The sequence below is a fragment of the Borostomias antarcticus genome, assembly GCF_949987555.1.
Source record: "Borostomias antarcticus genome assembly, chromosome: 9".
NCBI classification, from domain to species: Eukaryota; Metazoa; Chordata; class Actinopteri; order Stomiiformes; family Stomiidae; genus Borostomias; species Borostomias antarcticus.
Window position 1 is genome coordinate 26,904,506 of NC_140242.1, and position 16,755 is coordinate 26,921,260.

Consider the following 16,755-nt stretch of genomic DNA (forward strand, 5'->3'; position numbering starts at 1 on the left):
TAGCTGGGCGTTGAGGTGATTTATATCCTTGATCTCTGCTTCAGCATTATCGCGGATCATTACAGCTCCTGTAATACATATCCTACAGTTGTTCCTCAACAATAGTTTGGACTGCTTCTGACTGATGTGTGTGTGTATGTGTGTGTGTGTGTGTGTGTGTGTGTGTGTGTGTGTGTGTGTGCGCATGCACGCATGCACGCGTGTGTGTTTTTGTTCTCAGATGTTGCGTTGAAATTACAGGCTACTTCAGAGTTATGCATAACAATTTGCTTTAATAGTGTGAAATTGCACAAACCTCAGAAGGTGACTCATACATGTTATATATGCCCGTGTAGGGGTGCCCCGGTAGCTCACCGGGTAAGGCGTGCACCATATGAAGGCTAGTCCTTCGCGCGGCGGACGCGGGTTCCATTCCCGGCTCGGGTCCTGTGCCGCATGTCCTCCCCTCTCTCTCTCCCACATTTCCTGTATCTCTACACTGTCCTATAACATTAAAGCTGAAAAGCCCTAAAAAATATCTTTAAAAAAAAAAATCTATATGCCAGTGTAGTAGGGTATTGGGAATGTGAACAGGTCCGAAGCTAAACTGATCTGTTTAATGTAAACCCAGACATTGTGGGTTTAAGAAACTGTTAGGATTTGTTTAACCAGAACCTAACTGCCAACTCGGGAGACGGGAGTAGATGCAAAAAAATGCCAGCAGGCGGTTTAAAGGGGTCCTTGTTTGCAAAACTAACTTTGTCATTGTTTTTGCATATACATTTGAGTCTCTGATGGGCCTACTAACACACAAAGTATGAAGTGAAACAAGCCAGTCATTTTGTTGTGGTCAGCCAAAATGATAACATTTGAAAAAAAGTCTGTCCCAGCAGGCCGTTCAAATCCCCCGTATCAAATTACGTCACAGTCGGGGACTCATTATAATAATCCCGCCCACATTTGAATACCTCCAATCACCTGCGTTTGTTTACCTGGCTATAAAGGCTGACATTATTTGCAGGTCCCGCTAGCTACCATAATGTGTTCGCATGGAAAATGCTCTGTTCTTGGATGTACTAAGCAGCACAGATCGTTACATCGTCTCCCAAGCTCAAAGGACAGAAGAGCTGAGTGGATTGTATTTTTGATGGCAACGTTCCCGCTGAAATTGACAAAACACTGGCAGTGTTTGCTAGCCACTTTTTTCCTGGTTGCTTTTCAAACCTGGGTCAGTACAATGCAGGATTTTCAGATAAACTCTTTCTGAGTGATCAAGCAATACCAACCGTCCGTGGAAATCATGCAAAAACCGTAAGTAATTATGCGGTGTTTGTTTGCATATAGTACTAACGCTAGCTAGCTAACACAAACAAGCTCACCTTTTGCCTCAACCCAGATGCTCGTCTCATCATATACTTTAGAGTAACGTTAGTGGAATGAAATTGGTAGTTGATCTAGCGGTCATTAAAAATGATACAATTTTAAGAGGTGGACATTGGATTCCCCTCGGCCTACAGAATCTAGCTTTCATTGTTTCATTGTTCGAATGGTGTCATATAGCCTGGTGGTGTCTAGCTAGCGAATGTAGCTCGAGGTAACAGTGTGCAACCATGGAGATAATAACATGGGCACTATGGAAATTTGTCAACGTGACATCGAGAACCATGAGGACAATGACATTTGTCACAGTGGCATCGAGTGTGGGTGGTCCAGGCTAGCCAGCTATATTTTGGGTAGCATTACGCCATCAACAGCCCTCGTTCTCCAGCCTGCCGACTTGCTCTTAGCTTAGCTCATTTGCATATGAAAAAGCCCTCAATCTGATCTCTTGCTCAGCGGCGGGGTATAGAGGCATGCTAGAATGCTTACTGAGTGGTATTTTCAGCAAAAATACTGAAAGACATGTTTTGGGGATCCCAAAGAAAGGAAATGTGAAAAATGAAACTATAGTCCAGATGGGTCCTGGGTGACGGCATCGGCAGGCAAGCATGGCTCTGCTGGAGAATCTGGGGTCTGGAGAGACAAAAATGGATATTGAAGAGAATGATATGAAAATCACAGAAACAGGAAACAAAAATCTCTACAAACACGGGCAGCGAAATGGAGGCTAACTGGCACTCTGAATGACAATGCTAAGATCTGGCGATGAGTGGAGTGTAGACTGGGTTCTTGTTAAGGTGACGCACCAGATGGTTTGGGTTCGCATAACCATCTGGGAACTCGCCGTTGGGAACTGTTTGGAAAAGGGCAGGTGTTTTAAAAAGGACTTGGCAGGTGACTGGAAGAACCATCCAGAAACAAATCTGAAAAGGTCAATCACTCTTTAACTTCAACTGCTCCTCGCTGTCATAAACCCGCATAGCGTAGCTGTTTGTATTTCAAATCCCTCAGAACCAACACTGATTGGAGAGATCATTTTCCGGTCGGGCTTGAAATGTTCTCCGTTGAGAGTATCAAGACTGATTCGCAAGCCCGCGACATCCGGATGGTCTCACAGGGTCACGGTCTCTCTACTGGGTTCTCGTAGGAGGCTGAAGGTGATTGTAGCCGGATGGGGAACGGGGGCCGATGATGATCGATGAGGGACAGGTGTGAGCGGAGCCGTGGCCGTAAAGCTTGTTCGCCGACGCCGGGACACCGTGCGCCCGCTGCTGGGGGCCTCCGGGTTGGAGTCAGGCGAGGGAGAGCGCCGAGGGAGACGCGCCCTGGTCCTGGCGTCGGAGCGCAGATGCTCAGGTGAGTCCGAGCACCGTGGGGAGGGACCGGGGCACGGCGGATTACATACGGAGCCTGGCGGCAGAGAGGGTACGGTTATAGAGGCGGGGACCGTGGAGTCGTTACCGAAACATACACTGTGTTCTACTATCATTAATGGCACCATTATATGACACCGGGCACAAGCAAGCGAAGACAAACTCAACACGGTTGGGGGTTAGCAGGCAGTGTGGAAGCCTGGAGAAGAAGATAGATGAGCTGGCAACAGTACTGAAGCCCCCTGACGGAACAGCAGGTCCCTTGTGCTCCAGCCCCGTCAGCTGGCCTGGTTCCTGCATCTTCTTTGCACATTTCAAAAGCAGCCTGCACGAATTAGGCCCATAGGGGGGGGGGACTGTAGGAACGGGCCATCAGGCAGCCAGCTCCTGTCAGCCCCTTGGAGAGGAGGAGGAAGAGGAGGAAGAGGAGGCTGCTAGATAAGCAGAGTGCTCTGATGGACAGGAGATGAATGGGGCATGAGAGACCAGATGTTCCCAGACTCTCCCCTCTAATAGATGCACCATGCGGGCCGTACTCTGCCGGGTATTCACTCACCTGCGTCACTTCTGACTGATGACCTGCGTTTTGTTTTGTTACTTTCCCTCAGGGGTAGGACTTAAATGCCATGAAAGTGATTGCGTAACTGCTCAGAAAGACCATTTCTGTTCCATTTGTGGCGCGTTGCGCTTGGCAGTGATTTCCGGAGACAGCCGAGTCCGTAGTGTCTGGCCTGGGAGTGATGGGACACCTGCTACCCATGTCAGGAGCCACTGGCACTAGACCTCTGTTTCACTTCCCCACACACACACACACACACACACACACACACACACACACACACACACACACACACACACAGTTAAATTTGAACGCAGAGCCCTACTGTAATCAACAATGATTTTCGGGACGATATATTTTGGATGTTGTTAATTTAACAAACTGTGTCTTTATCTGTCTTTTTTCTCTTTTGCTGCATTCATGTGGTGTCCAGAATAATCTGGAAAATGAGTTCCCAACTGGGAAAATTCACACGAATGCCCCCTCAAGTCAGTCAAGTCAGCAAGTCGGCAAAAATGTTGGTACACAACTTGTCGACTTGTCACGTCATAGGCAGGAAGTAGCGGATGAAAGTAGGTTTAATGTTTTGTTGTGGCGGTAATAAGCTGTTTATTTTTGGCTCACATGTAACTTGTAAGGTAAGCCATATGGTATTAGGTTGTAACCGTTCATTGCTGTCCACATAGTGATATAGATTAGTTAAAGTTATTCAACAAGTCAGAAAAAGCAATATCTTCTTTATTGTTGCTCTATATTGTTGCGTAGATAAAGCAATATTTTTGTGATTCAGGGAATCCTTTGCTCTTTATTGTCACGCAAAAATTAGAAACAGCTACCAGCGGGTTGTTTAAACAGTCTGAAGCATCCATGTTCCCATATTACGACGTAAAAACTCATGAACACACCGAAGTCGAACGACTTCACAACTCGGGAAATTGGTCCATCCGAGGAGTGCGTGAGTGCAGCATTTTTCTCAGTGTGTTTGCATTTGCGTGCATGCGTAGAAAAGATGAATCCCCTATGAAACGGGATTCTGCACAGCTATTAGCACCGTACCAGACTACATCGAAATGTAATTTCATGACACAGTAGGTCGGATACAGTAGTGTCAGTGAGAGAGCCAAGGCCATCGCTCTCTGACACCACCCTGCTCTTATTCTCTCAGCTTCTCTCAGAAAATCCCCCTCTGCCACCTCTTATACCCAGATAGCAAGCGGATCTGGGCCATATACAGGCCAGATCTGGCCCTTGTGGCTTAGTTCCGGCCCATATATGGCCCAGAATCATTACACATCCGCTTGCTATCTGGGTATTTACTGTCAAATGGACAGAATGAGACGACGGCGATTACAAATGCTTTTGGAGCGGAAGCTATGTGTACTGTAGCAGGGCTGTGTGATCAGAGGGACTGTGCATGGTGGGTAGAGTTGATATGAGGACTCTGGTATAATATGAAGAACCCGGCGCAGTCAGACTGTCTCCTGAGACCCTCAGCTAAGAGCACATACAGCATTAGAGAGACTAAAAGCCTCCCTCTTCACGCTACACACGCGCGCGCGCACACACACACAAACTCACACACGCACACACACACACACACAAACTCACACACACACACACACACACACACACACACACACACACACACACACACATATTCCATCACCATCACACCAATACACACACACAAACACACACATATTCCATCACCATCACACCAATAAACACACACACAACACCACCATCATTTTCCATCGTCAGTCAGCACAGTCCTGAAGGCGGAAAGGGACAAATGGTTTTTGACTGAGAGAGGTATATTTAGAGTCTTGTGTAATATGCTTTTAGCACAACCCAGAGTGGATGAATTTTTAATGTTGATGCACGGGCGCGCGCGAGAGAAATGAATAAAGTAAAGTATTTAATCTGGGCTGCTGCTTTGGGGAGGAGAGAGGGAGAGATGGCTGTTTGGGACAGCTGCCATTCTGTATACTCTGGTGGAGAGAGGGATGAATAGTAGGGAAGAAATAACCAGTAAGAACTACATTACCCATATCCACCTCATGCACACCTCAATATACTGTACAGAAAACACACTGTTCCAAAACCATCATACTCAGCCAGCATATATTTGTAGGACTACAAGCTTGTTTGAATGGTTATGACACACAGTACAAAAGCATACAGAAGCTGCCGGAAAGAAATGACACCAGAAAAAGTTTCTCTTGATGTAATATTCATGAAAAGCCACCAGAGAAAAAGAAAGAGCGAGAAACGGAGAGAGGTTTGCTCAGGAGCCCAGGCTTTCAAAAGAACACCAGAGGACAGCCTCGGGTGGCAGCCATGTTAGACGCCATGGTAACACTTCCCCCTTGTCATGAAATATCAAAAGTCAACCAACTCAGAATCAGACATGACATTTCAGTGGCCACTGCAGAGTGTCTTGGTGTGATAATTATACAGTACCACGTTTTGAACTGCATGTGAGTTCTAGTCTCAATGGAAGTTGGTGTCAGGCTGAATATCGTCCAATTCATTTGATGCCTGAAAATAACTGGAATTCTAAATTAATTAAATTAATTCTAATCCTGCAGCAGCATTGAGGAGACTGTGATTCAGACAGCTACGCTGCACTTCAAAAACCAGGTTGGGAAGGGGTGAGAATGAGCAAGGGTAATAAAAACATATCTACGGTGTGAGTTGAAGTGTCAGTTCTGTTATTACCGCACCTCAGCCTCTTGCTACTTTCTGCTCTGTCTGGGAGAATAGAGCATTTGTTGCTGATAAGAATGTTCCAGGCTTCATACAGGCTCCATACTCCAGGCTCCATACTCCAGCCTCCATACTCCAGCCTCCATACTCCAGGCTCAATACTCCAGCCTCCATACTCCAGCCTCCATACTCCAGCCTCCACACTCCAGCCTCCATACTCCAGCCTCCATATTCCAGCCTCCATACTCCAGCCTCCATACTCCAGGCTCCATACTCCAGCCTCCATACTCCAGCCTCCACACTCCAGCCTCCACACTCCAGCCTCCACACTCCAGCCTCCACACTCCAGCCTCCATACTCCAGGCTCAATACTCCAGCCTCCATACTCCAGGCCCCATACTCTAGGCTCCATGCTCCAGGCTCAATACTCCAGGGTCCATATTCCAGCCTCCATACTCCAGCCTCCATACTCCAGGCTCAATACTCCAGCCTCCATACTCCAGCCTCCATACTCCAGGCCCCATACTCTAGGCTCCATGCTCCAGTCTCAATACAACAGGCTCCATACCCCAGGGTCCATACTCTAGGCTCCATACTCCAGGCCCCATACTCCAGGCTCCAAGCTCCATACTCCAGGCTCCATACTCCAGGCTCCATACTCCAGGCTCCAAGCTCCATACTCTAGGCTCCATACTCCAGGCTTAATACTCCAGGCTAAATACTCCAGGGTCCATACTCCAGGCCCCATACTCCAAGCTCCATACTCCAGGCTCCAAGCTCCATACTCCAAGCTCCATACTCTAGGCTCCATACTCCAGGCTTAATACTCCAGGCTAAATACTCCAGGGTCCATACTCCAGGCTCCATACTCCAAGCTCCATACTCTAGGCTCCATACTCCAGGCTCCAAGCTCCATACTCCAGGCTCAATACTCCAGGCTAAATACTCCAGGGTCCATGCTCCAAGCTCCATACTCCAGGCTCCATACTCTAGGCCTCATACTCCAGTCTCCATACTCCAGCCTCCATACTCCAGCCTCCATACTCCAGGCCCCATACTCCAGGCTCCATACTCCAGCCTCCATACTCCAGGCTCCATACTCTAGGCCTCATACTCCAGCCTCCATACTCCAGGCTCCATACTCCAGACTCCATTCTCCAGGCTCAAAGCCAACACCGTCAAAGGAACCCTTTCGTCCACATTCACTATCATTGCGAATCTCTTCAACAGCAGAACATTTAAACATATCTTCTGGTTTGGAATTTCAGCTGCTGCAGTTTGCAAGCTAGCTAGAAAGCAAGCTAATAAGTCTCTGGCTGTAATACAGTAGCTGAAAAAGAGTAAATGTGCGCACATCCAATCCTGTTTTAGACCAGGTACTGGATCAATATGTAGAATAACTTGAAGGTTGAAAAGATCCGCACACTGGATGTGCGCATGCGTGCTGGAGCAAGTGGGGAAGCTATTTCGTTTCTAAAGACGTTTCTAAAGATCATATTACAGAGGCATGTGAAAAACCACAACAAGCCCTTGCTCTATGTAAGCACAATTAGCGATTCATAAAGACAGATTGATGAAAACAACCGTTTCGCGGCAGAAAATAGATTTTTTAGAAGCTGCATTCTCAGTGCCCCGTCCGCCGACATTACATGGATATACTTGGCTCGCGCTGGATTTTAAATTTCTTCTACAGGCCTCCAAATTACACCAAAGTTATCTCGGTGAGTCAAACGTCTTATAATATGCCGTAAATAAGGTCCAGGTTGTCAAAAACGAGCATTCTCCTTTAATGCTCCCAGTACACTTTTATTGGCTACAAACACTAATGCAATACAGTAGCTGCCAATTTGGTGTAGGCTACAGTATAGAGACCAGCTGAACTATGATATCATAGTGAGACGTATCCATACTTGGAAAAGGTCAGCCCCCGAGCGGGGTCATATGAGATGACTTTATCGAGCCAGGGCTGGTTTTCTCAGGGCGTGGCCTGCAGCCTTAATTACAGCCCATAGGGACAGATGGGTAATCACAGGAGGTTATCTATTAGTAAAGTGTCTGTAAATCAGTCCTGTCAGGGGAGATGGAATAACGATTCACCCCTAGTCACCAGTAGACATATTGGTTTGTTGCTAATCCAATCCATATGCTTATCTGTCCACGGTGAGACGACATGGCCTGTCAGCCAGAGATCGTTACACACCCAGACTCCATAATACTGTAGGGACCATGGCTGAATATCATTTACACACACACACACACACACACACACACACACACACACACACACACACACACACACACACACACACACACACACACTCACACACACACACACTTACACACACAAGGATTGCACCTACATAGCGCTTTTATCCAGAGTGCTTTACAATGGCCTCTCATCCAATCACACACACAGTCACAGGCCAATGGCGGCAGCTGCCATGCAAGGTACTAGCCTGCTCAATGAGAGCAAATTACTAAATGGGAAAAGGATATTCACATTAAGTTGTAGTTGAATATGTAACAAAAATGTAACAAAAAATCATGCATATTAGCCTGACATCATACTGAAAGCAGGACGTTGAGGCGGCCCGATCAATTATTCCACCCAATCAGTGAGCATCAGTAATTTGTTTTTCACACACACGCACACACACACACACACACACACGCACGCACGCACACACACACACACACACACACACACACACACACACACACACACAGTCTTTGTTTGCTAATAGTTGGTTAGCATACCGTCTTAATTATTATTCCCTCCAGCACTCGTGTGCATAACCCTATTGAGATTCTGTGATGTAGAAATCCTTGTCTGTCCTCCTCATTGTAACCCAATGGCCTCTCAGCTGAGATGAGTAGTCCCCTCCCCTCAGAGAGCAGAGCTATGAATACCCAAGAGACTACTTCAAAGATGATACAAAAGGTTTTCAACCCAGGAAAATCACCTTACAAAGGATTCGGCTTAATACAACTTTATATGTGAACAATGTTCTCCTCATAGGCGATTTTACCCTCAGAGAGTAGGGGGGGGCAACATTTTGACGTGAGAAATAAAAAAAACAGTTCTGCCGTCCCGTCCCATCTATTTACAAAGAATGCCAGTTGTGAACAGTATGCTAATAAGAAATTTGTATGAGAATTCAATATGCACAACACATCAAACTTCATCTAGACACCACAAGCATGTCAATATGACTTTATGACCGAGTTATGCCTTTATCCCTTTGTCGGGTTAGTGACCTGTAGTTCTATGTTGCTACCACAAGAGGCAGTGGTCCCATAACATCAAAATAAAAAGACTCCACAGATTTCCCAGGTCAGCAGTGGCCGAGTGGATAGTGTGCTGCCCATCACTGTTAAAATGAATGATGACCTAACACAAACAGGTACAAACCACAATTATGTATTTAATAATTGGGTTAATTAGTTGTAAAAAAAAAAAAGGAAAAAAAAGATTTTTTTTTTTTTTTTTACGAATTTGAGCAGAGTTGGGCTGGCTGGCCAATCAGGAAGGGGGGGGGATCGCCCATGGTGCTCCTATCATAACAAACTGCTTCAGATGCATCTTTGGTGTGGAGTGGAAACAGTGGGATGTGAATTGCTGACGTGGTGATGGGCTCTTTGTATTCCAGCGGGGGAAGCGTGCCGCTCTGCGTAGCCGTGCTCCACGGGGGTGGGGGAGCATCCGGTGAAGCACTAGCTCTGCCTGCCAACCAGGTGGCAGGACTGTGGGGGCGTCAATCACGGGAGAGGGTAGGACGCACACACACACACACACACACACACACACACACTCACACACACACACACACACACACACACAGACACACACACACACACAGTCAGGCAGGCAGGCAGTCAGGAAGGCAGGGCCAATGACACCTCCTGTGTGTCACAAAGTGATAAGAGAATGCAGTCAGAGTTGCGCCCATGGCGCGCAGGAACAGAATGTCTCGCTGTTATCCGGGCGGACTATTTACTCCTCTGGAGGAGCCCCCCTCACTCTCTCCCAGGCGCCAGATATGTCTGAGTGATGCTCTCCAGTTCTCCTAGATAGCAAGAGCAATGGGGGGGGCGGGGGGGGCGGTGATATGATATGAGGAAATTAGATAAAGTCCCGCTGTGACCCGCGGCTTTTCCCCTGTACTCATCATACACACATGGAGTACTGTATGTAGCAAGAGATAGACCTGTACTCATACACACATGGAGTACTGTATGTAGCAAGAGATAGACCTGTACTCATACACATGGAGTTGTGTACTGTATGTAGTAAGATATAGACCTAGTCATGCACACTTCTGTCTTCAGGCTTGTTTCCCTCCAGCCTTAAGCAAGCAATTGTCCAACCTAATCTTGATCCTCTGGTTTTAAAGAATTTTAGGCCAATTTCAAAACTACAATTTTTATCAAAATCTTTTAGAAAAAAGTGTTTCCTCACAGATAAATACTTTTATGAATGACAACATTTTTGAGGAATTCCAATCGGTCTTTCTTGCTCTACACAATATTGTAAATGATCTACTGCTCGCTGATGATTCTGGTAATTGTTCAATTTTAATCCTCCTTGTCCATACCATTTTACTAAACTGTCTTGGTAAATAACTTGGTTATTGGTAAATAACTCTTCTTCTCTGGCCCCCCTCTCTTGTGGTGTTCCTCAAGGGTTGATTTTGGGTCCCTTGTTGATCTCAATTTACATGCTTCCGTTGGGTGACATTATTCGTAAACATGATACAGTACAGTTCCAATGTTATGCAGACGATACCCATCTCTATGCCCCACTTAAGCCTGGCGAGGGGTATGTGTCTATGTGACTATATGTCTGGTCTGTGTCATGTCGTGTCTCGCTGACATAAAGTGCTGGATGTCTCAGAATTTCCTCCAACTTAATGAAGCTAAGTCTGAGATTCTCTATTTGGCTCCACAAATTCGATCAGCTCCATACAATCTAATCTTGGTTGTTTTTACACTAATGTTAAGTATGCGGCCTGTCATATGGGGGAGATTTTTGATCCTAATCTCTTTTAATGGCCAACTAACTTGTAAAATCTTGTTTTTTCCAGCTGAGGAACATTGGGCGGCTGTAGCTCAGTTGGTAGAGCGGGTCGTTCAGTGATCGAAGGGTCAGTGCTTCAAATCCCAGCTCCGACTGTCCACACGTGTCCTTGAGCAAGACACCTAACCCTGCTCTCAATGAGCAGGTTAGCACCTTGCATGGCAGCTACCGCCATTGGTGTGTGAATGTGTGTGTGAATGGATGAATGAGAGGCCATTGTAAAGCGCTTTGAGTGCCGCTAAGGTGGAAAAGCGCTATATAAGTGCAGTCCATTTACCATTTATTTCCTCTCTTGTTGCAACTCCCTATACTCAGCTCGCTGCTCCTCGCTGCTGCTAGGCTTTTAACTAATTCTACGAGACAAGACCACATTATTCACATCCGTGCCTCTCTTTACTGGTTGCCTGTAGTTTTGAGAGTTGATTTTAAGATTTTCCTGCTAACTTTGAAAGCTCAGCATGGTCTGACTCCGAGTTATATTTCAAACCTGTTAGTCCCCTATGAACCTAAGAATAGCCTGAGATCCTCTGGTAGGGGTCTCCTGGATACTCCAAAAACATGTCTTGTCACCAAAGGGGACCTGGCTTTTGCTGTACGGGCCCCTCAGTTGAGACAGTCTCAGACAAGTAAAATCTGTGTCACATTTTAAGTCTCTTCTCACAACTAATTTTTATGTAAAACCTTTTTCATAGTAGTTTTTATTTCTGTCATCGTATTTTTGTATTTTTATTTTATTCACTTTACTTTCTTCTCTTTTCATTATATTTGATGGTGTTGTTAGTGCTTTTTATTTTTTATTTTACAGTACAATGTTTTTATGTTTTTTTTTTGTGAAGCACTTTGTAATATTGTTTTAAAAAATGCTACATAAATAAAGTGTATTTTTATTATTATTATTATTATTATTTATTATACACACATGGAGTTCTGTAGCCTATGTAGCAAGAGATAGAGATAGGCTAGACTAACCCCCCCCAGACACTTTCTACAAAGTAATTTCCTCTCTCCTCAGAGCCACAAATGTCCTCTCCCTCTCCAAATCCATCCTCTCTCTCTCTCTCTCTCTCTCTCTCTCTCTCTCCCTTTCTCTCTCTCTCTCTCACACACACACACTTTTTACCCAGAGAGGTTCTCAGAGCGAGCGGCTGGGTGTCTGGAGGTGTCCGTGTTATCGGGCTCATCTGTCCTCTGATGGCCCCCAGGCGCATGCTGTCACCGGTGGAGCGACCCTCCCCACTCCCTGGTCCGGCCTCTGGCCCGGCTCTGATGCTCTAATGAAGATGTCATCAGATCTGTGTCTCAGCGCTGACAACGCCCGGCGGCAGGGCTGGTATGACCTTATCATCTCCCCCATCCACCTGTCTGCTCCTCACCCCGAAGACAAACGAACCGCCTGATGGCTTTACACAATCACAAGGAAATGGATAATGGAGATGAAATAATCATGTTATGATCTCGTTGTGCTTGTGAGGCTCTCGACTTGCTGAAACTGCTGATTTAAGCCACTTTGCTTCTTCGCTCCCGAGGCGGCTGAAAGCATGGAATTAGGTAACTAGGCAATTCTTACCGTCAACATTGCCTGCTTGCTTAGTGTGTAACAGTCTGTGCATACAGTAGAACAGGTGTTAAAAAGAAATCACTGAATCCATACACAAACATTTCTGATTGGGTTATTAGACTCATTCAAATCATTCATCTTGTAAAGAAAAGAGCCGGCTCTTGTTACCGAAATAATCTAATCATTAAACCAGGCCAGGTCCAGCCTGGCTTATGTGCGTGGCTGGCTTGTTTTTGATCAGGACTGGTACTGTAGGATGGATGCCATTGAAATAGCTGTGAATTGAAATTACATGAAATAATATCTGATAAATTAAGATAGGTCTTGTCACCTGGACACATCAGTTCCAATGCTTCCAATGCTAATCCAGCACAATAAGAGCAGGACATTGAAGCTGGTAGGCTAAAAACACCATTCAATGTCATGGAATGGGCATTAGAGGAGGAGCCTCAGGAAATCATGTGATTCAAACCAATGGAATGGTACAGGAGTCATCTCACAATCCCATGAACAAAAGCAACAACAGTTTGAATACACATTAAGACCAGACGACAGGGCTGAGGTGATTAATCCTCTCTACCCTATGGATTCCCCTGCCTAGACCATATCTCACCTAGCTGACCATATCTCTCCATCTGAAGCAAACTCAATAATTCCTATGACAAATGATGATCAGAGAATAAACAGATTTGAATTTCCTATAACACACTTGATCAGTGAAACTGAGTTTCAAATGGTCAAGTCTAATTACTAATTCAATATAAAACAAATGGACGAGGCGTTGGTCTGCTCTTTTCCTCTTATGAAAGATGCTCCATCAGGGCTTGAGCCATCCAGAGTGTGAACCAATCAGGACCCAGGCTTTCCCCCAGAATGATGTGCATTGGTGATGGGTAATTGCTGTGTTTCTTCTTCGAGAGGATGCAGCATGCATCACTGACTGAGGTTGTTAGAAAAGCCAACATCCATCTGGACACCCGAAAGAGACCCCTACACTGCCACAGTCTTCAGAGACTTGGAGACACAATATTTGTTTTCCCTCCAAGATTCCACTGAACTTGAATGGATTGCAAATGCAGTGTGATTATACTGCAGCCGCGTTGAGTTATTGTTCTGTATGCTATTTACTGAGACGTCAGACCGAGTAATACCAGTGTTCATCAGTGCATGCAATTTCCCTGTTGTTAAGCAATTTGAGCTATTTGTATGAAAGGTGCTATACAAATAAAGTTTTATTATTATTATTATTATTATTATTATTATTATTATTATTATAACCCCCATACCTACAGTATATGATGCAGTGTCTATGGATTTCCTCTGAAGAGAAAGTTACTGGAAGTGATATCATTATTTTACACTGCTGTTTTATCAAGCAAGACTTTTCCCTCCAGACCAGTATGATGTTTTATTGTCATCATGGAGATTTGATCTAGCAAGTACCCCCCCCCCCCCCCCCCGATCCATACACACACACACACACACACATACACACCTCTAATCCCCCACCAAACCCCAAAGCTCAGTGGCACAGTGCAATAAGGAGAGTTCTCAGTCTAGATACGCTTTAGAGCAACTGTAGAGTAGAAACAACGTCATATGCACTTCTGCTGATTAGAAAGGTCCAGTCCCTGGTTACAACAGGCAGCTTCCTCTCAGTATTTTGGTAGGTAAACTAGAGGGGCTGGGGAATTGCAACCACACAAATTCCTAGTTGGATACAAGAAACAACAATCCATGATCGTTCAAAAACAATTTTGAGGCTGTTTCGCTCCTCTGAATACAGTAGCTTCCGCTATGTATCTATGTGGTCCGTAGCATGCGTACGGGAAGGGGGGATTTAATGGCACCCAGAAAGAAAGACATTTCTGAGGGCATACTGTAGTGTTCTGTGATCCTAAACGTCCCTGCAGAGTCAACTTGCAACTGTCAGCACACACAGCGTCAAGCTGCTTCACGTTGAGTGATGACATCACACACGATGGTTACACGTTAACGACATGACAAAATGTCAGGGTCATCTGTGTGGGTTGACGGGAAAAACAACACGCATCTCATACAGGCAACATTTCTTTCGTTCTTTTTTCACTCAGAGACATGCGTAGGCCTATACGGCACGCTGTAAGCCTGCACTGTTATTAAAGTGTCATGTCTGTCCGCACTTTGCTTCCTCAGTGATAGACAGCTAGCCTGCTTGGAAGTGTAGCTAGGTGTCTACCGCACACAGTCAAATCAACACAGCTTGACCTTTGTTGGGAGGCTGTCTAATCAAGAGTTCATTCTCTTCCGTGGCGGAGGGTAACGGCTCGGAGACAGAGAACGAGCGTCGCTTCTCCATAGCCACAGGAGTTCGCTCTGGAAATGGAGATTTCCTGTCTGAGAATGATGGCTTCTCAGAACTCTAATGGAACATTGGGCTACCGACAGCGTCACCGAGTTCATCCAAATCTCTGGGTGAACAACAACAATTGGCCTGAATGACTGTATACCAGGCTACAGCTCTTAGACAAGAGATGAGCAGGAATACTATCCACCCACACACACACACACACACACACACACACACACATATAAAAATCTGTTTATATATATATAAACTGGATGAAGATTTTTTTTTTCCTATATTATATATATATATATATACATACATACATACATACATACATACATACATACATACATACATACATACACACACACACACACACACACACACACACACACACACACACACACACATATATATATATTCTATTATAATATAGGAAACATTTTTTTCTTCATCCAGTTTCAATCTCTAACAGCCTCACAGCCTCAGTACTCAGGGAGGCTGGTGACTGTCACTATTATCAACGTCTTGCACAAAGCCGGGTTATCCTGCCTGCCTCAGGTGGGAGTGAGTGATTGGCTTTCTGAAACAGCCTCTAAGATGGGGGGGATCAGAGCACAGACGCTTTGTACGCCAACACCGTGAGCCTCAAAGCCTTACTATACTGGATGCCTGCTATATATTCTCTTTCTTTGAAATTCTACACATCCAACATGACAAAGAAAAAGGTTTCCAGCGGTATACAGGATTTGACAGCTGGAGGTATGGAGACTGCACACTTATATTAGTAGACATAGAGTTGTGTAGTAAGTAAGTAAGTAAGTAAAATGTATATTTTTATACAGCACCTTTCACAGAGCAGGGTCACAAAGGGCTTCACATGTACAAAATAGAATGAAGTGACAGAGAGACTACAGAAGCCTCATCCCACTATAGCACACACATTCATCCCACTATAGCACACACAGTCATCCCACTGTAGCACAAACAGTCATCCCACTATAGCACAAACATTCATCCCACTATAGCACAAACATTCATTCCACTATAGCACACACAGTCATCCTACTATAGCACAAACATTCATCCCACTATAGCTCAAACTGTCATCCCACTATAGCACAAACAGTCATCCCACTATAGCACACATTCATCCCACTATAGCACACATTCATCCCACTATAGCACACATTCATCCCACTATAGCTCAAACTGTCATCCCACTATAGCACAAACAGTCATCCCACTATAGCACACACATTCATCCTACTATAGCACAAACAGTCATCCCACTGTAGCACACACATTCATCCCACTATAGCACACACAGTCATCCCACTGTAGCACAAACAGTCATCCCACTATAGCACAAACATTCATCCCACTATAGCACAAACAGTCATCCCACTATAGCACACACATTCATCCTACTATAGCACAAACAGTCATCCCACTGTAGCACACACATTCATCCCACTATAGCACACACAGTCATCCCACTGTAGCACAAAGTCATCCCACTATAGCACAAACATTCATCCCACTATAGCACAAACATTCATACCACTATAGCACACACATTCATCCTACTATAGCACACACAGTCATCCCACTATAGCACAAACATTCATCCCACTATAGCACAAACATTCATCCTACTATAGCACACACAGTCATCCCACTATAGCACACACAGTCATCCCACTATAGCACACACAGTCATCCTACTATAGCACACACAGTCATCCTACTATAGCACACAGACAGAGCCATCCCACCACTAAAGCACAC